General features: G+C 41.7%; 1 pseudogene; it reads left to right on the top strand.

The window, feature by feature from the left end:
* Window positions 1-19,424: 19,424 nt before the first annotated feature.
* On the top strand, window positions 19,425-22,523 carry LOC120800765 (annotated as a pseudogene).
* The last annotated feature ends 1,243 nt before the right edge of the window (window positions 22,524-23,766 follow it).

The following is a 23,766-nucleotide window of genomic DNA, read 5'->3' as shown; positions in this document are numbered from 1 at the left end:
GTTTCTTTGAAACAATTTACCGGGGAAAATAAAGAATATGACGTCTTTGAAGATTCTTGGTCATCCAGGTCATGGTAATCAAAGAAGGACTGAATGGCGGGCAACTGGACTTGGCTGTAGATACTTGAAAGCCATTGATGTCACTTGGTTTGTTAGTGCTCCTGGTTGTTGTAACATCAGTTGTTAGAGTCGTTGGGGTCACATGAGGCCAAGTGTGAATGGTTGTTAGGGAGGGATAATAACAGAAGTTGTATCAGGGCACTTTTCATATGGAGCACGTCTAGACCGGACTCTTAATAGTTATATTTACAGAGACCCAACATTCCCCCATGAGCAAGCGCTTGATGTCAGCGGCAAGGAAAAACTCCCTTTTAACGGGAAGAAACCTTGAGCAGAACCTGGCTCTGGGTGGGCGGCCATCTGCCTCGACCGGTTGGGTTGAGAGAAAAACACCTACATTGCTGTCCCTTAATCCCTTTGCAGGAGTGTTAACAACCATTTTTTGCCTCCTCTTTGGCCTGTTGAATGTCATATTCATACACTGATCAGCTACGACATTAAAAGCAGTTACTGGCTTTAATGCTGTGGCTCATCGGTGTAAGAATATGACAGTCAAGATATCTTTTAAACATTTCTTTTCTTTCCAAACAAGGTCCTTATTGTCCTGCCAAAGAATTTCCGGATTCTCTTCAGTCGGCTCTTCTTAACTTTGGCAGGTGGACACTCATCTGGTGACCCGCCATTGGCCGATGTCTCTTGAGCTGGACCGGCTACACCTTGGCAAACAGCTAGTCCCTCTACAGGTGAGCCAGCAGCGTCTATTCCTGCGGCAGCTTCTGCTCCATCAGATGAATGAGGCATTTTTTTAACGCCGTCACAGGAGCGAAAAACAGCTGAGCCGGCATCATTTTTAGGAGGTGTGGCTGAAGGCTCTTCATCTTTGTGCTCTTCCTGAGCTTCACAATCAGCTGGACTGGCTGCAACTTGGCTAACAGCTGGTTCCTCTAAAGCTGTAAAAAATACATCGTCTTTCTCTGGAGAAGCTTCTGCTCCATCAGATGAGCGAGGCATGTTTTTAACGCTGTCACAGGAGCGAGGAACAGCTGTGTTATTTAAATGAGGTGTGGCTGAAGGCTCTTCATCATTGGGCTCTCCCTCAGCATCACCATTAGGAGATAGCTCCTCATCGAAGTTGTCCATTGGTACGACCGCCATTTTCTCTGAAGAATTCTTGGCACTGAATAAAACATGACAATAAATGAATGATAACTCAATCAGTAAACAAATCTGTCCAACCCTACTGAAACCAAAACACAGTAACTTACTACAAGCTGATCTCTACTTCATCCACCAGATGGGCCATTGTGACAAAGGGGTGAGTGAGAGCCTTCCCCGGAGTGATCCTCTTCTCTGCGTCTGTATTTAGAAGGCATTTCAGGAGACTGACAAATGCTCTTCGATCCTCCACCTCAATGTTTTCCTGCGTCTCTGAGTCATGCTGTATTTAAAACAAAGTGGGTGACAGTTCAGTTTAACTGCTTCCTGTCTCTCTGCCACAGAGCAAATTGAGATCAATTCATTCTTTAGTCAAGAAATTGATCACTTACTGTAAGCAGGTCATCCAGGCTTCTTAACCACATGTGCCATCTTTTGGGCTCAATGCCAGTGCCAATCTGGTATTCCCTCGGGGTCTACAGGAACAAACCATGCATTTCAGATACTTCCTCCTTAATATGTTAAACATTTTAAAAGAGTTTTTGTCTAATTGGGAGATAAAAAAAGCTACAAAACTGAACCAAGTTAAAATACCTTCATCGACCATTTTGGGTTGTCCCAGTGCTGGTTCACCTTAAAAAATGTGTGGGTGTGTTGCCCAGCACTGAGGAGGTGGTCAGCTGGCTGGCCCAGAATGTCTACGATGCGTCTAATCTGAAGAGAGAATATTAAGAATCACATCAGCCGACACACTACATCAAGTCCCCTGTTGGGTTTCGACATGTGTCTTAAGTAGAACATTACAGTAGTTGCAATCAAATCTAGATATATTTGGCTACTTACCAACTGGTACTCGCAGTGTGCCGCAAACAGCTTTTTTCCAAGGTACAGGAACCCAAGCACACAACCAAGACTCCACATGTCTATGGCCTCGGACACGGGTAGACCCAGGATGACTTCAGGAGCCCTATGTGTAGCATACAAGAACCACAAGAGCTATTAAGTACATTGTCAAATGCAGCATGCGTACTGAAGATTGACACAGAATCCGCTGGATCATTTACGGCATAAACACACAACTGCAAACACGTTAAATGATGAGCTTTGTGGACTGAATTTACCTGTAACGCAGAGGCTGAATTCTAATCCCTTGTCTCTCTTCTGAGGTATTGAAGGACACGCCAAAATCTATAAGTTTTACTCGGAAGGGCTGAGCCGGGTGGTTTACCAGCATTATATTGTCTGGCTTCAGGTCCGAGTGAACGACACCAATGCCCTTCAGAGCGTCAAAGGCCGTCAGCAACTGCAGAGACAGAGGACACAATGTAGACAGTTAAAGATATCATTGACCACGGTGCAGGCTGTTACTTAAGCACGTAACTTCTTTCTCAGCTGGCTTAGTATATTGCTATTACTCGTTGAAAGATTGATCAAAGCCACATAGTCTTTACCTGGTGCATTATTGGTCGTATCTCACTGAGAGACAGTGGCTTCTTTCGTTCTATGAGCAGTCGATGAAGACTCCTGTCCAGCATTTCAAACACTAGACAGGTATGTCCTTTGTGCTCAAACTTCTCCAAGAACTGAACCACGTTCTTCTTGACTGGGTCAAGAACGCTCACTACTTCGAGCATTTGGATCTGTGTAGAAAATGACATAGGTACTTGTAAGTGACAGAGCATGGTATCAGCAGTTCATTTAAGAAACAAAACTTAGGCAAGAAGATGTGAAAAACTTCACCATCAAAACAAATTAAATGATCTACCTCTCTTTCAGCGGCAGCCTCGCTTTTTAGGATCTTGAGGGCCACGGGTTCTGATGTTTTTAAATTCACAGCCTTGGCAACTTTGCCAAAGCACCCTTCACCGATGAAATCCTTCAAGAGGTAGCGACATGTGCTGCCTGACAATATGTCTATTACTAGCACCTCAGAGCTCTCTGAATTTTTCTTCTCATTTGTGACCACTGATAGAGAAGCAGAACATGAAGAGAAAAGGAGAACACGTGAAGGTTACAACTTGGAGTCAGCAGGGCTCATTCAGTCAACACAACATGCACAAATGTAGCTGAACTATTCATTATCCCCATGTAAATAAACATTTGGTTTTCATTCTACGACCACATGAAGAAGAAGAATATGTCAGATACTGAATATGGCATCATGTCCATTTTTAGTGAGTGGAATTCCCAAAGAATGAGAAGAACAAAATACACTCAATGAGGGGAAACATTTGATCAAATGCTACACTGGTCTTCGTTATTCAGATAATTCACTTAAGTAAAAGAAGCAATACCACAGTGTAAAAATATTTGATTACAAGTACAGGTATGTATTATCAGAAAAATGTCATTAAAGTATCGAAAGTTAAAGCACTTTTTCAAACTCTTAACCTGCATAGTAATCACATTTCAACTGTCAGTTAAATGCAGTGGAGTAAAAACACGTCTCTCTGGAATGTAGTGGAGACGACATATAAAGTGGAGTAAAATTTAGATACTTATAATACAAGGATCCTACATACTGTACTTGAGTAAATTAACTTAGTTACTCCTCATCACTCTGTGTGTGTGTGTGTGTGTGTGTGTGTGTGTGTGTGTGTGTGTGTGTGTGTGTGTGTGTGTGTGTGTGTGTGTGCATGTCTTGAGTTTTCCTTACCAGTTTTATCTGCTGTCAAACAGCGGCCTGCATGAGTACTGGAGGTCACTTTGCCACAGCAAATGTTTCTGAAAATCTGTCTCTTCTTCATTGTTAATTCTTCAACTAACTCTGTTCTGTAAGTAGTGAAGTGCTTCAACTAACTCTGTTCTGTAAGTCGTGAAGTGTTTTCAGCTGAAGGCAAACTGACCAGTTCCAAACATTAAAGGACTCTTCATGACATCACAGCAGGGCTTCAGTATTATGATGTCATAACATTCTATTCTAAGATTCTATTCAACTCTTTTATGGGAGAAATGAGGAACAATCACTTCATTTACAGACAAATTGTTCATTTCAATGCTTTTGACGGCCTCTATGCTACATCAATGCTGTTGATGTAGACATTTCTTATAAAAGTAATTAAAATCGGCATTTCATGGGCCATCTTATGTTTTAAATCATTCTGGAACTTGCAAGGTCAATGCTGACGTAGAGTCAACTGTTTTGGATTTATTTACGTCATGAAATTTATATATTTTTTAAAAAATGTTAACGCCCTCTAATCATGGATGGGTGGCCCACCTCCTCCATCACCCGTCCTTGAGAGGGTGGGTTTCTATAAAACCGCACTGATACTGAGTGAATATAAACCGATCGAGACTCATCGTTCACGGGAGTTAGGCTATTATGTGCTAACCCTTTACTTAATATTTTTCCAATTTTGGCGCAGTGGTTCAGACTCGTACTTGTGACAGCTGTAGAGGCACCCCCGGACTAAATTCTTTCCCTCCAGACCCTCATATGGCTCAGCAGTGGTCGCAGATGGTAGCAGGTCCCCCAATAGCAATATCACTGCTATGTACATTTGCAACTGGCATTTTTCATAGAGTGCTATTCTAACTACATGCTTGGCTACGAGAGCTCTGGCTTCAAGCATTACTGGGGCTGGAGCCAACAGCTCAGTTTGATGCGGCTCTGGACCACCATGGTCCTCCACCACACTAATGTCCACTTCAGGCGATTCTGGAGGGGAAAAGACCTCCCACAAGCCACTTCTTCTCTATCAAACCCATAGGCATTAACGTAAACAGCTCTGGGGGGTTTTGGGAGATCCTCAGATCCATCATGACCAAGTGTTCAGAGTTTCTCTAACTTTACAGTGGCGAGCGGGGTCACAGGTAATGCTATAGGAAACAGGTTGATCACTGTTTCCTTGCAGGGACATCCCTTATGTTTGAACATGTGAAAACAAAACAAGCGAAATTTCTAGATGTCAGTAGCCCCTTAGATTTTCAGTGTCCTACATTAAATGGGAAATTTTGACATGATGTTGTTAAAGAAAAGGTTTCGTAGTTACTAAGAAATACGTATTCATCCTCTGCAGCGCCATGAATTTCAGAGCAAATTTAATGGAAATCTGTTTAGCAGTTGCTGTGTAGTAGTTTTAATATTTTGACCAAAGGGACAGCCTGATGGAAAGAGTGAAGTGGAGTCTGTTAAGGTTTTCAAAAGATTGAAGAATTGTGTAGCTATGCAAACTTGCTGTAAATACTGTAAACAAATCAGACCAACAATTAGACAATCACCGTCAAATTAATAGGCAACTATGTGAGCACTTGTATTTTTTATTTTTTATTTTTTTTATATTATTAAAAAAGTGTATCCTTGGGTTATGGATTGTTAAATAAACAAAAAGTGTCACCTTGCACTTCAGGAAATTAAAATGACCATTTTTTTTTGGATGATCAGTAACTATTTTATCTTTTAACCATTGTTTCAGCATCTGTGATATAACTGAATTAATCAAACAATTGTGGTGTCATCTCCAAAGAACACACAAGAAGGAATTCAAGTGAATTTGTTGTTTATTGACATCAGGTCAAAAATTCAAAGTTTCTTTGAAACAATTTACCGGGGAAAATAAAGAATATGACATCTTTGGAGATTCTTGGTCATCCAGGTTATGGATTTCAAAGAAGGACTGAATTGCGGGCAACTGGACTTGGCTGTAGATACTTGAAAGCCATTGATGTCACTTGGTTTGTTAGTGCTCCTGGTTGTTGTAACATCAGTTGTTAGAGTCGTTGGGGTCACATGAGGCCAAGTGCGAATGGTCGTTAGGGAGGGATAATAACAGAAGTTGTATCAGGGCACTTTTCATATGGAGCACGTCTAGACCGGACTCTTATTAGTTATATTTACAGAGACCCAACATTCCCCCATGAGCAAGCGCTTGATGTCAGCGGCAAGGAAAAACTCCCTTTTAACGGGAAGAAACCTTGAGCAGAACCTGGCTCTGGGTGGGCGGCCATCTGCCTCGACCGGTTGGGTTGAGAGAGAAACACCTACAATGCTGTCCCTTAATCCCTTTGCAGGAGTGTTAACAACCATTTTTTGCCTCCTCTTTGGCCTGTTGAATGTCATATTCATACACTGATCAGCTACGACATTAAAAGCAGTTACTGGCTTTAATGCTGTGGCTGATCGGTGTAAGAATATGACAGTCAAGATTTCTTTTAGTCCTTTCTTTTCTTTCCAAACAAGGTCCTTATTGTCCTGCCAAAGAATTTCCGGATTGTCTTCAGTCGGCTCTTCTTAACTTTGGCAGGTGGACACTCATCTGGTGACCCGCCATTGGCCGATGTCTCTTGAGCTGGACCGGCTACACCTTGGCTAACAGCTGGTCCCTCTACAGCTGAGCCAGCAGCGCCTTTTCCTGCGGCAGCTTCTGCTCCATCAGATGAATGAGGCATTTTTTTAACGCCGTCACAGGAGCGAGGAACAGCTGAGCCGGCATCATTTTTCGGAGGTGTGGCTGAAGGCTCTTCATCTTCGTGCTCTTCCTGAGCTTCACCATCAGCTGGACTGGCTGCAACTTGGCTAACAGCTGGTTCCTCAACAGCTGAGCCAGCAGCGTCTATTCCTGCGGCAGCCTCTTCTCCCTCAGATGAACGAGGCATGTTTTTTACGCTGTCACAGGGGCGAGCAACAGCTGTGTCATTTAAATGAGGTGTGGCTGAAGGCTCTTCATCATTGGGCTCTTCCTCAGCCTCACCATTAGGAGATAGCTCCTCATCGAAGTTGTCCATTGGCACGACCGCCATTTTCTCTGAAGAATTCTTGGCACTGAATAAAACATGACAATAAATGAATGATAACTCAATCAGTAAAAAAAACTTTCCAACCCTACTGAAACCAAAACACAGTAACTTACTACAAGCTGATCTCTACTTCATCCACCAGATGGGCCATTGTGACAAAGGGGTGAGTGAGAGCCTTCCCCGGAGTGATCCTCTTCTCTGCGTCTGTATTTAGAAGGCATTTCAGGAGACTGACAAATGCTCTTCGATCCTCCACCTCAATGTTTTCCTGCGTCTCTGAGTCATGCTGTATTTAAAACAAAGTGGGTGACAGTTCAGTTTATCTGCTTCCTGTCTCTCTGCCACAGAGCAAATTGAGATCAATTCATTCTTTAGTCAAGAAATTGACCACTTACTCTTATCAGGTCATCCAGGCTTCTTAACCACATGTGCCATCTTTTGGGCTCGATGCCAGTGCCAAGCCGGTATTCCTTCGGGGTCTACAGGAACAAAACATGCATTTTAGATACTTCCTCCTTAATGTGTTAAACATTTTAAAAGAGTTGTTGTCTAATTGGAAGATAAAAAAAAAGCTGAACAACTGAACCAAGTTAAAATACCTTCATCCACCATCTTGGGTTGTCCCAGTGCTGGTTCACCTTAAAAAATTTGTGGGTGTGTTTCCCAGCACTGAGGAGGTGGTCAGCTGGCTGGCCCAGAATGTCTACGATGCGTCTAATCTGTAGAGAGAATATTAAGAATCACATCAGCTGACACACTACATCAAGTCCCCTGTTGGGTTTCGACATGTGTCTTGGGCAGATTGTTACAGTAGTTGCAATCAAATCTAGATATATTTGGCTACTTACCAACTGGTACTCGCAGTGTGCCGCAAACAGGTTTTTTCCAAGGTACAGGAACCCAAGCACACAACCAAGACCCCACATGTCTATGGCCTCGGACACGGGTAGACCCAGGATGACTTCAGGTGCCCTATGTGTAGCATACAAGAACCACAAGAGCTATTAAGTACATTGTCAAATGCAGCATGCGTACCGAAGATTGACACAGCATCCGCTGGATCATTTACAGCATAAACACACAACTGCAAACACGTTAAATGATGAGCTTTGCGGATTGAATTTACCTGTAACGCAGAGGCTGAATTCTCTTCCCTTGTGTTTCTTCTGAGGCATTGAAGGACACGCCAAAATCTATAAGTTTTACTCGGAAGGGCTGAGCCGAGTGGTTTACCAGCATTATATTGTCTGGCTTCACGTCCGAGTGAACGACACCAATGCCCTTCAGAGCGTCAAAGGCCGTCAGCAACTGCAGAGACAGAGGACACAATGTAGACAGTTAAAGATACCATTGACCACGGTGCAGGCTGTTACTTAAGCATGTAACTTCTTTCTCAGCTGGCTTAGTATATTGCTATTACTCGTTGAAAGGTTGATCAAAGCCACATAGTCTTTACCTGGTGCGTTATTGGTCGTATCTCACTGAGAGACAGTGGCTTATTTCGTTCTATGAGCAGTTGATGAAGACTCCTGTCCAGCATTTCAAACACTAGACAGGTATGTCCTTTGTGCTCAAACTTCTCCAAGAACTGAACCACGTTCTTCTTGACTGGGTCAAGAACGCTCACTACTTCGAGCATTTGGATCTGTGTAGAAAATGACATAGGTACTTGTAAGTGACAGAGCATGGTATCAGCAGTTCATTTAAGAAACAAAACTTAGGCAAGAAGATGTGAAAAAACGTCACTGTCAAAACAAATTAAATGATCTACCTCTCTTTCAGCGTCAGCCTCACTTTTTAGGATCTTGAGGGCCACGGGCTCTGATGTGTTTAAATTCACAGCCTTGGCAACTTTGCCAAAGCACCCTTCACCGATGAAATCCTTCAAGAGGTAGCGACATGTGCTGCCTGACATTGTGTATATTTCTAGCACCTCAGAGCTCTCTGAATTTTTCTTCTCATTTGTGACCACTGACAGAGAAGCAGAACATGAAGAGAAAAGGAGAACACGTGAAGGTTACAACTTGGAGTCAGCAGGGCTCATTCAGTCAACACAACATGCATAAATGTAGCTGACCTGTTCATTATCCCCATGTAAATAAACATTTGGTTTTCATTCTACGACCACATGAAGAAGAATAATATGTCAGATACTGAATATGGCATCATGTCCATTTTTAGTGAGTGGAATTCCCAAAGAATGAGAAGAACAAAATACACTCAATGAGGGGAAACATTTGATCAAATGCTACACTGGTCTTCGTTATTCAGATAAGTCACTTAAGTAAAAGAAGCAATACCACAGTGTAAAAATATTTGATTACAAGTACAGGTATGTATTATCAGAAAAATGTCATTAAAGTATCGAAAGTTAAAGCACTTTTTCAAACTCTTAACCTGCATAGTAATCACATTTCAACTGTCAGTTAAATGCAGTGGAGTAAAAACACGTCTCTCTGGAATGTAGTGGAGTCGACATATAAAGTGGAGTAAAATTTAGATACTTATAAAACAAGGATCCTACACACTGTACTTGAGTAAATTAACTTAGTTACTCCTCATCACTCTGTGTGTGTGTGTGTGTGTGTGTGTGTGTGTGTGTGTGTGTGTGTGTGTGTGTGTGTGTGTGTGTGTGTGTGTGTGTGTGTGTGTGTGTGTGTGTGTGTGTGTGTGTGTGTGTGTGTGTGCATGTCTTGAGTTTTCCTTACCAGTTTTATCTGCTGTCAAACAGCGGTCTGCATGAGTACTGGAGGTCACTTTGCCACAGCAAATGTTTCTGAAAATCTGTCTCTTCTTCATTGTTAATTCTTCAACTAACTCTGTTCTGTAAGTAGTGAAGTGCTTCAACTAACTCTTCTCTGTAAGTCGTGAAGTGTTTTCAGCTGAAGGCAAACTGACCAGTTCCAAACATTAAAGGACTCTTCATGACATCACAGCAGGGCATCAGTATTATGATGTCATAACATTCTATTCTAAGATTCTACTCAAGTCTTTTATGAGAGAAATGAGGAACAATCACTTCATTTACAGACAAATTGTTCATTTCAATGCTTTTGACGGCCTCTATGCTACATCAATGCTGTTGATGTAGACATTTCTTAGTTTTATTTTCATTGCTCCTTCCATCATATCTATCATTGTATTCACCAAAGTAATTTCTGAGATCTTGAGCCATAGTGGCATTGCTAAAACCAGGCCCAATGGATCAAGAAACACAAGCAGTCACGTGATCATACAGGTATGTCAAGTACACTGAACCAGTAAGTCTTTCTGTAAACTGGGTAATTTTACCATTCACCTGTGTTTTCTCTTCCAAATAACTTGGAGGTCTGTAAAACTCAGTAAATAGTGAATACACAGTGAATACAGGAAAGAAATGAAGGTCGGAGCTACCAAAAACCCAGTTTTTAAAATACCTTTAAGTATCTTCTCTCGCCTCTGTATTTCAATTACAGGATGTCTTGATTTAAACATTTTAACTGTTTCCCTGCTTTCTGTTTCTAAATCAGGCATCAGTCTGTGCTCGGTGCGAGAACCTGGATCGAGTACTGGCCCACAGAAGCAGAGTGTCAGACTGATGAATACAAACCTACCTGTTCTGGCATAAAGGGAATGGTCGAGCAGTACACACTCTTTGGATGTCAGCAGTAATGAAACTGAAGGCAATAAAATGTCATCTTTGAGTTGTTTTTATTTTGCATTATTTTCTGAGGGTTTAGACTACAGTCCATAAATTACAGTGTAAATATTTACTACATTTTGCTATCAATAAAATACTTGTTACTGTACTGGGACAAACACTGAAATTATTACTCCTTCAGAATTCAGAATATCTTAAGAAATAAATGCAAATTAACATTAAGTAGAGAAACCACTCCTCAGCAGAGGAGAACGTTGACAACACCGCTTATCCCCCACCTGCAATGCTGTCTCTTAATCCTTTCCCAGGAGATTTAACAACCACTTTGGCCTCCTTTAAAAACTCCAATGGCTGTCAAATGTTGAATGTCATATTCATACACTCATCAGCTACAACATTAAGAAGCAGTTACTGGCTTTAATGCTGTGGCTGATCGGTGTAAGAATATGACAGTCAAGATTTCTTTTAATCCTTTCTTTTCTTTCCAAACAAGGTCCTTATTGTCCTGCCAAAGAATTTCCGGATTCTCTTCAGTCGGCTCTTCTTAACTTCGGCAGGTGTACACTTATCTGGTGACCCGCCATTGGCCAATGTCTCTTGAGCTGGACCGGCTGAACCTTGGCTAACAGCTGGTCCCTCTACAGCTGAGCCAGCAGCGTCTATTCTTGCGGCAGCTTCTGCTCCATCAGATGAATGAGGCATGTTTTTTACGCTGTCACAGGAGCGAGGAACAGCTGCGTCATTTAAATGAGGTGTGGCTGAAGGCTCTTCATCATTGGGCTCTTCCTGAGCTTCACCATCAGCTGGAATGGCTGCAACTTGGCTAGAAGCTGGTTCCTCTACAGCTGAGCCAGCAGCGTCTATTCCTGCGGCAACTTCTGCTCCATCAGATGAATGAGGCATGTTTTTTACGCTGTCACAGGAGCGAGGAACAGCTGCGTCATTTAACTGAGGTGTGGCTGAAGGCTCTTCATCATTGGGCTCTTCCTCAGCCTCACCATTAGGAGATAGCTCCTCATCGAAGTTGTCCTCTGGTACGACCGCCATTTTCTCTGAAGAATTCTTGGCACTGAATAAAACATGACAATAAATGAATGATAACTCAATCAGTAAACAAATATTTCCAACCCTACTGAAACCAAAACACAGTAACTTACTACAAGCTGATCTCTACTTCATCCACCAGATGGGCCATTGTGACAAAGGGGTGAGTGAGAGCCTTCCCCGGAGTGATCCTCTTCTCTGCGTCTGTATTTAGAAGGCATTTTAGGAGACTGACAAACGCTCTTTGATCCTCCACCTCAATGTTTTCCTGCGTCTCTGGGTCGTGCTGTATTTAAAACAAAGTGGGTGACAGTTCATTTTAACTGCTTCCTGTTTCTCTGCCACAGAGCAAATTGAGATCAATTCATTCTTTAGTCAAGAAATTGACCACTTACTCTTATCAGGTCATCCAGGCTTCTTAACCACATGTGCCATCTTTTGGGCTCGATGCCAGTGCCAAGCCGGTATTCCCTCGGGGTCTACAGGAACAAAACATGCATTTTAGATACTTCTTCCTTAATGTGTTAAACATTTTAAAAGAGTTGTTGTCTAATTGGAAGATAAAAAAAAGCTGAACAACTGAACCAAGTTAAAATACCTTCATCCACCATCTTTGGTTGTCCCAGTGCTGGTTCACCTCAAAAAATTTGTGGATGTGTTTCCCAGCACTGAGGAGGTGGTCAGCTGGCTGGCCCAGAATGTCTACGATGCGTCTAATCTGAAGAGAGAATATTAAGAATCACATCAGCTGACGCACTACATCAAGTCCCCTGTTGGGTTTCGACATGTGTCTTGGGCAGAATGTTACAGTAGTTGCAATCAAATCTAGATATATTTGGCTACTTACCAACTGGTACTCGCAGTGTTCCGCAAACAGCTTTTTTCCGAGGTACAGGAACCCAAGCACACAACCAAGACTCCACATGTCTATGGCCTCGGACACGGGTAGACCCAGGATGACTTCAGGTGCCCTATGTGTAGCATACAAGAACCACAAGAGCTATTAAGTACATTGTCAAATGCAGCATGTGTACTGAAGATTGACACAGCATCCGCTGGATCATTTACAGCATAAGAACACAACTGCAAACACGTTAAATGATGAGCTTTGCGGATTGAATTTACCTGTAACGCAGAGGTTGAATTCTCTTCCCTTGTGTTTCTTCTGAGGCATTGAAGGACACTCAAAATCTATACGTTTTACTCGGAAGGGCTGAGCCGGGTGGTTTACCAGCATTATATTGTCTGGCTTCAGGTCCGAGTGAACGACACCAATGCCCTTCAGAGCGTCAAAGGCCGTCAGCAAATGCAGAGACAGAGGACACAATGCAGACAGTTAAAGATACCATTGACCACGGTGCAGGCTGTTACTTAAGCATGTAACTTCTTTCTCAGCTGGCTTAGTATATTGCTATTACTTGTTGAAAGATTGATCAAAGCCACATAGTCTTTACCTGATGCGTTATTGGTCGTATCTCACTGAGAGACAGTGGCTTATTTCGTTCTATGAGCAGTTGATGAAGACTCCTGTCCAGCATTTCAAACACTAGACAGGTATGTCCTTTGTGCTCAAACTTCTCCAAGAACTGAATCACGTTCTTCTTGACTGGGTCAAGAACGCTCCCTACTTCGAGCATTTGGATCTGTGTAGAAAATGACATAGGTACTTGTAAGTGACAGAGCTTGGTATCAGCAGTTCATTTAAGAAACAAAACTTAGGCAAGAAGATGTGAAAAAACTTCACTGTCAAAACAAATTAAATGATCTACCTCTCTTTCAGCGGCAGCCTCACTTTTTAGGATCTTGAGGGCCACGGGCTCTGATGTGTTTAAATTCACAGCCTTGGCAACTTTGCCAAAGCACCCTTCACCGATGAAATCCTTCATGAGGTAGCGACATGTGCTGCCTGACAATATGTCTATTACTATATCATATGGCTCAGCAGTGGTCGCAGATGGTAGCAGGTCCCCCAATAGCAATATCACTGCTATGTACATTGGACACTGGCATTTTCATAGAGTGCTATTCTAACTACATGCTTGACTACGAGAGCTCTGGCTTCAGGCAGTACTGGGGCTGGAGCCAACAGCTCAGTTTGATGCGGCTCTGGACCACCATGGTCCTCCACCACACTAATGTCCACTTCAGGCAATTCTGGAGGGGAAAAGACCTCCCACAAGCCACTTCTTCTCTATCAAACCCATAGGCATTAACGTAAACAGCTCTGGGGGGTTTTGGGAGATCCTCAGATCCATCATGACCAAGTGTTCAGCGTTTCTCTAACTTTACAGTGGCGAGCAGGGTCACAGGTAATGCTATTGGAAACAGGTTGATCACTGTTTCCATGCAGGGACATCCCTTATGTTTGAACATGTGAAAACAAAACAAGCGAAATTTCTAGATGTCAGTAGCCCCTTAGATTTTCAGTGTCCTACATTAAATGGGAAATTTTGACATGATGTTGTTAAAGAAAAGGTTTCGTAGTTACTAAGAAATACATATTCATCCTCTGCAGCGCCATGAATTTCAGAGCAAATTTAATGGAAATCTGTTTAGCAGTTGCTGTGTAGTAGTTTTAATATTTTGACCAAAGGGACAGCCTGATGGAAAGAGTGAAGTGCAGTCTGTTAAGGTTTTCAAAAGATTGAAGAATTGTGTAGCTATGACAACTTGCTGTAAATACTGTAAACAAATCAGACCAACAATTAGACAATCACCGTCAAATTAATAGGCAACTATGTGAGCACTTGTATTTTTTTATTTTTATTTTTTTTATATTATTAAAAAAGTGTATCCTTGGGTTATGGATTGTTAAATAAACAAAAAGTGTCACCTTGCACTTCAGGAAATTAAAATGACCATTGTTTTTTGGATGATCAGTAACTATTTTATCTTTTAACCATTGTTTCAGCATCTGTGATATAACTGAATTAATCAAACAATTGTGGTGTCATCTCCAAAGAACACACAAGAAGGAATTCAAGTGAATTTGTTGTTTATTGACATCAGGTCAAAAATTCAAAGTTTCTTTGAAACAATTTACCAGGGAAAATAAAGAATATGACGTCTTTGAAGATTCTTGGTCATCCAGGTCATGGTTATCAAAGAAGGACTGAATCAAGGGCAACTGGACTTGGCTGTAGATACTTGAAAGCCATTGATGTCACTTGGTTTGTTAGTGCTCCTGGTTGTTGTAACATCAGTTGTTAGAGTCGTTGGGGTCACATGAGGCCAAGTGTGAATGGTTGTTAGGGAGGGATAATAACAGAAGTTGTATCAGGGCACTTTTCATATGTAGCAGGTCTAGACCGGACTCTTAATAGTTATATTTAGAGAGACCCAACATTCCCCCATGAGCAAGCTTGATGTCAGCGGCAAGGAAAACTCCCTTTTAACGGGAAGAAACCTTGAGCAGAACCTGGCTCTGGGTGGGCGGCCATCTGCCTCGACCGGTTGGGTTGAGAGAGAAACACCTGCAATGCTGTCCCTTAATCCCTTTGCAGGAGTGTTAACAACCATTTTTTGCCTCCTCTTTGGCTTGTTGAATGTCATATTCATACACTGATCAGCTACGACATTAAAAGCAGCTACTGGCTTTAATGCTGTGGCTGATCGGTGTAAGAATATGACAGTCAAGATTTCTTTTGATCCTTTCTTTTCTTTCCAAACAAGGTCCTTATTGTCCTGCCAAAGAATTTCCGAATTCTCTTCAGTCGGCTCTTCTTAACTTTGGCAGGTGGACACTCATCTGGTAACCCGCCATTGGCCGATGTCTCTTTAGCTTGACCGGCTACACCTTGGCAAACAGCTGGTCCCTCTACAGCTGAGCCAGCAGCGTCTATTCCTGCGGCAGCTTCTGCTCCATCAGATGAATGAGGCATTCTTTTAACGCTGTCACAGGAGCGAAAAAGAGCTGAGCCGGCATCATTTTTCAGAGGTGGTGCGGAAAGCTCTTCATCTTTGGGCTCTTCCTGAGCTTCTCCATCAGCTGGACTGGCTGCAACTTGGCTAACAGCTGGTTCCTCTAAAGCTGTAAAAAATACATCGTCTATCACTGCGGCAGCTTCTGCTCCATCAGATGAGCGAGGCATGTTTTTAACGCTGTCACAGGAGCGAGGAACAGCTGTGTCATTTAAATGAGGTGTGGCTGAAGGCTCTTCATCATTGGGCTCTTCCTCAGCCTCACCATTAGGAGATAGCTCCTCATCGAAGTTGTCCACTGGTACGACCGCCATTTTCTCTGAAGAATTCTTGGCACTGAATAAAACATGACAATAAATGAATGATAACTCAATCAGTAAACAAATCTTTCCAACCCTACTGAAACCAAAACACAGTAACTTACTACAAGCTGATCTCTACTTCATCCACCAGATGGGCCATTGTGACAAAGGGGTGAGTGAGAGCCTTCCCCGGAGTGATCCTCTTCTCTGCGTCTGTATTTAGAAGGCATTTTAGGAGACTGACAAACGCTCTTTGATCCTCCACCTCAATGTTTTCCTGCGTCTCTGGGTCGTGCTGTATTTAAAACAAAGTGGGTGACAGTTCATTTTAACTGCTTCCTGTTTCTCTGCCACAGAGCAAATTGAGATCAATTCATTCTTTAGTCAAGAAATTGACCACTTACTCTTATCAGGTCATCCAGGCCTCTTAACCACATGTGCCATCTTTTGGGCTCGATGCCAGTGCCAAGCTGGTATTCCTCGGGTCTACAGGAACAAAACATGCATTTCAGATACTTCCTCCTTAATGTCTTAAACATTTTAAAAGAGTTGTTGTCTAATTGGAAGATAAAAAAAAAAGCTGAACAACTGAAGCAAGATAAAATACCTTCATCCACCATCTTGGGTTGTCCCAGTGCTGGTTCACCTTAAAAAAATTGTGGGTGTGTTTCCCAGCACTGAGGAGGTGGTCAGCTGGCTGGCCAAGAATGTCTACGATACCTCTAATCTGAAGAGAATATTAAGAATCACATCAGCCGGCACACTACATCAAGTCCCCTGTTGGGTTTGGAAAAGTGTCTTGGGCAGAATGTTACAGTCTTTGCATTCAAATCTAAATATATATCTAAATATATTTGGCTACTTACTGACTGGTACTCGCAGTGTGCCGCAAACAGCTTTTTTCTGAGGTACAGGAACCCAAGCACACAACCAAGACCCCACATGTCTATGGCCTCGGACACGGGTAGACCCAGGAAGACTTCAGGTGCCCTATGCATAGCATACAAGAACAACAAGAGCTATTAAATACATTGTCAAATGCAGCATGTGTACTGAAGATTGACACAGCATCCGCTGGATAATTTACAGCATAAACACACAACTGCAAACGTGTTAAATGATGAGCTTTGCGGATTGAATTTACCTGCAACCCAGAGGCTGAATTCTCATCCCTTGTCTGTCTTCTGAGGCATTGAAGGACACGCCAAAATCTATAAGTTTTACTCGGAAGGGCTGAGCCGGTGGTTTACCAGCATTATATTGTCTGGCTTCAGGTCCGAGTGAACGACACCAATGCCCTTCAGAGCGTCAAAGGCCGTCAGCAACTGCAGAGACAGAGGACACAATGTAGACAGTTAAAGATACCATTGACCAAGGTGCAGGCTATTACTTAAGCATGTAACTTCTTTCTCAGCTGGCTTAGAATAATGCTATTACTTGTTGAAAGATTGATCAAAGCTACATAGTCTTTACCTGGTGCGTTATTGGTCGTAGCTCACTGAGAGACAGTGGCTTATTTCGTTCTATGAGCAGTCGATGAAGACTCCTGTCCAGCATTTCAAACACTAGACAGGTATGTCCTTTGTGCTCAAACTTCTCCAAGAACTGAACCACGTTCTTCTTGACTGGGTCAAGAACGCTCACTACTTCGAGCATTTGGATCTGTGTAGAAAATGACATAGGTACTTGTAAGTGACAGAGCATGGTATCAGCAGTTCATTTAAGAAACAAAACTTAGGCAAGAAGATGTGAAAAAACTTCACTGTCAAAACAAATTAAATGATCTACCTCTCTTTCAGCGGCAGCCTCACTTTTTAGGATCTTGAGGGCCATGGGCTCCGATGTGTTTAAATTCACAGCCTTGGCAACTTTGCCAAAGCTCCCTTCACCGATGAAATCCTTCAAGAGGTAGCGACATGTGCTGCCTGACAATATGTCTTTTACTAGCACCTCAGAGCTCTCTGAATTTTTCTTCTCATTTTTGACCACTGACAGAAAAGCAGAACATGAAGAGAAAAGGAGTACACGTGAAGGTTACAACTTGGACTCAGCAGGGCTCATTAAGTCAACACAACATGCACAGATGTAGCTGAACTATTCATTATCCCCATGTAAATAAACATTTGGTTTTCATTCTACGACCACATGAAGAAAAAGAATATGTCAGATACTAAATATGGCATCATGTCCATTTTGAGTGAGTGGAATTCCCAAAGAATGAGAAGAACAAAATACACTCAATGAGGGGAAACATTTGATCAAATGCTACACTGGTCTTCGTTATTCAGATAATTCACTTAAGTAAAAGAAGCAATACCACAGTGTAAAAATCTTCGATGACAAGTACAGGTATGTATTATCAGAAAAATGTCATTAAAGTATCGAAAGTTAAAGCACTTTTTCAAACTCTTAACCTGCATAGTAATCACATTTCAACTGTCAGTTAAATGCAGTGTAGTAAAAACACGTCTCTCTGGAATGTAGTGGAGTCGACATATAAAGTAGAATAAAATTCAGATACTTGCGTGTGTGTGTGTGTGTGTGTGTGTGTGTGTGTGTGTGTGTGTGTGTGTGTGTGTGTGTGTACATGTGTTGAGTTTCCCTACCAGTTTTTTTTGCTGTCAAACATCGGCCTGCATGAGTACTGAGAGTCACTTCGTCACAGCAAATGTTTCTGAAAATCTGTCTCTTCTTCATTGTTAATTCTTCAACTAACTCTGTTCTGTAAGTAGGGAAGTGCTTCAACTAACTCTGTTCTGTAAGTCGTGAAGTGTTTTCAGCTGAAGGCAAACTGACCAGTTCCAAACATTAAAGGACTCTTCATGACATCACAGCAGGGCATCAGTATTATGATGTCATAACATTCTATTCTAAGATTCTATTCAAGTCTTTTATGGGAGAAATGAGGAACAATCACTTCATTTACAGACAAATTGTTCATTTCAATGCTTTTGACGGCCTCTATGCTACATCAATGCTGTTGATGTAGACATTTCTTATAAAAAATAAAACTCGGCATTTCATGGGCCATATTATGTTTTAAATCATTCTGAAACTTGCAGGGTCAATGCTGACGAGAGTCAACTGTTTTGGATTTATGTACGTCATGAAATTTATATATTGTTTAAAAATGTTAACACCCTCTAATCAGATATGGGTGGCCCACCTCCTCCATCACTCGCCCTGAGTGGGTGGGTTTTATAAAACCGCACTCATACTGAGTGAATATAAACCGATCGAGACTCATCGCTCACGGAGTTAGGCTATTATGTGCTAACCCTCTACTTAGTATTTTTTCCAGTTTTGGCGCAGTGGTTCAGACTCGTACTTGTGACAGCTGTAGAGGCACCCTGAATAGATTCTTTCCCTCCAGACCCTCATATGGCTCAGCAGTGGTCGAGATGGTAGCAGGTCCCCAATAGCAATATCACTGCTATGTACATTTGCAACTGGCATTTTTCATAGAGAGCTATTCTAACTACATGCTTGACTACAAGAGCTCTGGCTTCAGGCATTACTGGGGCTGGAGCCAACGGCTCAGTTTGATGCGGCTCTGGACCACCATGGTCCTCCACCACACTTATGTCCACTTCAGGCGATTCTGGAGGAAAAAGACCTCCCACAAGCCACTTCTTCTCTATCAAACCCTTTTTTCAACTTCAGTACAATCCTAGCTTGTCACAAGTGTAGTATGGTAATGCAACAATGTGTCTTTGATTTCATTTGAGTTGTCCCACTGGCCTGTACCTGAGGGACGTGTTTACACACTAGAGGCCACAGCTTACGCTCTTCTGGCTCTGGTCAAGGCCAAGATGAGCACATCCAACTTACTATATCTGCGTGTCACTGGCATGTCATGCTATAAAAAAACATATGTTAGTTGTGAGTTATCTTCCATGGTACCACACTAAAGAGTAGAAAGTTGGTGAAGACAGGCATTTCCCTGACTGAAAATCCTATGACCTTCTACATTTCCCAATGAACATCATAGTTCAGCTAAAACAAAATTTTCTATTTTCACTACTGCTGTATTATGCTCGGCCCGTAGAGAAGGAGCGACTGTCAGAAGTTTAACCTGTCAGTGGAGCTCCGCCCAGGTATTGAGGTGCCCCCTGTCAGTTATTTGGTGGTTGTCATTTTAAATGTTCTTCTACTTGTTTTATTTTTCTTGACTTTATACTCGTCTTGTGTTTTGATCCTGCAGAGAAAATGGATTAGGATGAGAAGATACACAAGCTAAGAATAGAGGTTTTGTAAGTAAACTGTAGAAATAATACCAGCAAACATCACAGTACAATGGCTTTGTAGAGAACACTTTCAAAACCAGCCTCAATCCCTCCATTTCACTTCTCCCCTTCTGTTTCTGGTCTATAATTACATTTCCAATGTTCCCTTTAAAGTGTTGCCCCACGTCCCTGATTTCCTCATTACCCATCCCCGCTTCACAACGTTTTCGTGGTCTTAAAAGAAAAAAAGACAACAAATGTTGAAGACATTATGTCTCCTTTTTAGTATTAATTTCATTCTAATTTAACTTAATTTGTGCATATCTGAACATATTAGTAACAAACCGTTTGGTACAGTAGCTGGTCTGGAGCTTTCACCTGAATCAAACAATCATTAGCAGATGGAGTTTGCCCAGTTATAATGTTAAATTTCCATTTCTCTGAGCACTTTAAAGAGTTCTTGTCCATGTTGACTTAAGGCCGGAGATTTAAAGTTCATTTTTGTCCTTGGAAACAGCAGTTGACGAAATAGTCTCACCAAGGGGTCAATTTCGTAAAAAAGGAATGTTTAAGGGTGAAATATTTGCTTAATAGCAGTTTATAGCTACTTAACTCTATAGCTGTTTGTTCCGTTATACCAGGTATGTCTTTTAATATATTTGATGAGGGGCTTTTCTTACTAATTTCTTCCTTATTTTAATTTTTCTGTTCATTGTCTGTGCAGGTATAAGGACACGGAGCACGATGCAACCATGTCAGTCTTGGATATTGGCTTGTTAACTGGCTTGACCGTGAACAAAAAAGACCTGAATTTAGTAAGTCTATCACAAACACACACACACACACACACACACACACACACACACACACACACACACACACACACAAACAAATGTTTTAACAAATTAACAGTGACAGCAGCTCTTTGTGTGAATGTGTGTGTGTGTGTGCGTGCGTGTGTGTGTGTGTGTGTGTGTGTGTGTGTGTGTGTGTGTGTGTGTGTGTGTGTGTGTGTGTGTGTGTGTGTGTGTGTGTGTATATATATAGTTGTCTAAAGGACTTGCCCGCACCATTGCAAAATATAAGATGAATACCGAGTCAGAAGAGGCTCGGTGACCATCTACCTGGACAAGGTATGGCGTCAGCCTTTCTTTCCTCTCTCCCTTGTTCTCCATTTATCTCTAATCACACCTTTGCTTACATTTCTCCACAGGTTTCTCACACACGACCAGAGGAGATCACTTTTAGGGTCCATCAGAAGCTGAAAGTGGGCGTCCTACAACCAGCGACTGTGTCTGTCTATGAATACCATTATCATCAATACAGTAACAGTGAGTCTCAAAGACACCGAGAAACATGTTGTCTCTGTCTTTAACACTCAGACACACAGTTATACATATCTTTCTTTCTTGCTGCAGAAACTCATTGTGTGAAATTCTACCATCCACAGAGGAGGGCTGGACAGCTACTGAGGCTCTGTAGAAATGATGAATGCACATGTGCTGAAGGTAATTAACGTGATGTCTCTCTCAAGACGAAGCTGTCTATGCATGAATTTGTTATGCCTGAAATTCTTGAAGTAACACTTCTGACGGAGGAGGTAAACCCAATATTGATCACCGATTTGGGGGTTGTGCTTGTTTGTGATTGTGTGCTTGTTTTAAAATCTGGTGAAGGAGATGGTCATGCAGCATAATTGATCGTAACATGATCGTCAAAACTTTTTGTCAGAGGCAACAAGCACCCGCAGGATCCTGTAGGATCAGGGCAGCATAAAGAATCAAGCCATGTGCACCCGTACACACATAAACAAGTGCTTATTTAATTGGGTCATCTCTGTATATTTCTAGAGAACTGCAGTATGCAGAAGAAGGGTAAAATCAGCAATGATGAACACACAGCTAAGCCTTGTGAGACTGAAGTAAACAGCAAAATAGATTTTGGTAAGTTGCTGTTTGTGTATGTGTTTGTGTGAGAGTAGGAGATTGAGAGAATAAGTAAGCAAGTGAGGTACCAATCTGCAACTTGTCTGTCCTCAGTGTACAAAGTGAGTCTGGAAGAATTTACAGACGTTTGTCCACTGACATTTACACAGTGCAGGTACTCGAAGTCATCAAAGAGGGTGGGTTAATTTCCTTTAAACTTTGAACTGTTTGACCTGCCAAAACTTTTGCTTTCCCCAGATGTTTTGCCGAAAGCACCTTGAGGGTGAGATACAAAATATCTTTCCATTTCTGAATTTATCGGCACTTTGTATCCCCCCAACCGGAAAAGAAAAATTCTTTGCCCTTAGACACCATTTGACTGGGATTTTGTGAGAATTCATAAGAAATGTTTGAAAACTGTGCTTGTTTTGTTTTTTTAAAGAAAAGTATTGTTTGTTACAACAAGGGTTTTATTTTCATTGCTCCTTCCATCATATCTATCATTGTATTCACCAAAGTAATTTCTGAGATCTTGAGCCATAGTGGCATTGCTAAAACCAGGCCCAATGGATCAAGAAACACAAGCAGTCAGGTGATCATACAGGTATGTCAAGTACAGTAAGTTTAACACTGAACCAATAAGTCTTTCTGTAAACTGGGTAATTTTACCATTCACCCATGTTTTCTCTTCCAAATAACTTGGAGGTCTCTAAAACTCAGTAAATAGTGAATACACAGTGAATACAGGAAAGAAATGATGGTCGGAGCTACCAAAAACCCAGTTTTTAAAATACCTTTAAGAATCTTCTCTCGCCTCTGTATTTCAATCACAGGATGTCTTGACTTAAACATTTTAACTGTTTCCCTGCTTTCTGTTTCTAAATCAGGCATCAGTCTGTTCTGGCATAAAGGGAATGGTCGAGCAGTACACACTCTTTGGATGTCAGCAGTAATGAAACTGAAGGCAATAAAATGTCATCTTTAAGTTGTTTTTATTATGCATTATTTTCTAATGGTTTAGATTACAGTCCATAAATTACATTGTAAATATTTACTACATTTTGCTATCAATAAAATACTTGTTACTGTACTGGGACAAACACTGAAATTACTGCGACTCCTTCAGAATTCAGAATATTTTAAGAAATAAATGCAAATTAACAAATTTTTTATAATCAGATTATTTAATAAAATGACCAAAGTTACTGAACATCAAAAAAAACTTGCTTTCATATAGTGAAATAAAAAAATACAGATATAAAATGTACCCTTGATAAGGGACACTCTTCGAGGACAACAACATACATATTTTGGATAGGGAGGACAGGTGGTTTGAAAGAGAAGCAATCAACGTTAAAGTAGAGAAACCACTCCTCAGCAGAGGAGAACGTTGACAACACCGCTTATCCCCCACCTGTAATGCTGTCCCTTAATCCTTTCCCAGGAGATTTAACAACCACTTTGGCCTCCTTTAAAAACTCCAATGACTGTCAAATGTTGAATGTCATATTCATACACTGATCAGCTACAACATTAAAAAGCAGTTACTGGCTTTAATGCTGTGGCTGATCGGTGTAAGAATATGACAGTCAAGATTTCTTTTAATCCTTTCTTTTCTTTCCAAACAAGGTCCTTATTGTCCTGCCAAAGAATTTCCGGATTCTCTTCAGTCGGCTCTTCTTAACTTTGGCAGGTGTACACTTATCTGGTGACCCGCCATTGGCCGATGTCTCTTGAGCTGGACCGGCTGAACC

Source organism: Xiphias gladius, chromosome 15, assembly GCF_016859285.1.
Source record: "Xiphias gladius isolate SHS-SW01 ecotype Sanya breed wild chromosome 15, ASM1685928v1, whole genome shotgun sequence".
Classification (NCBI taxonomy): domain Eukaryota; kingdom Metazoa; phylum Chordata; class Actinopteri; order Istiophoriformes; family Xiphiidae; genus Xiphias; species Xiphias gladius.
The sequence above is the reverse complement of the archived record's forward strand: the minus strand, read 5'-3'. Positions and strand labels throughout refer to the sequence as shown.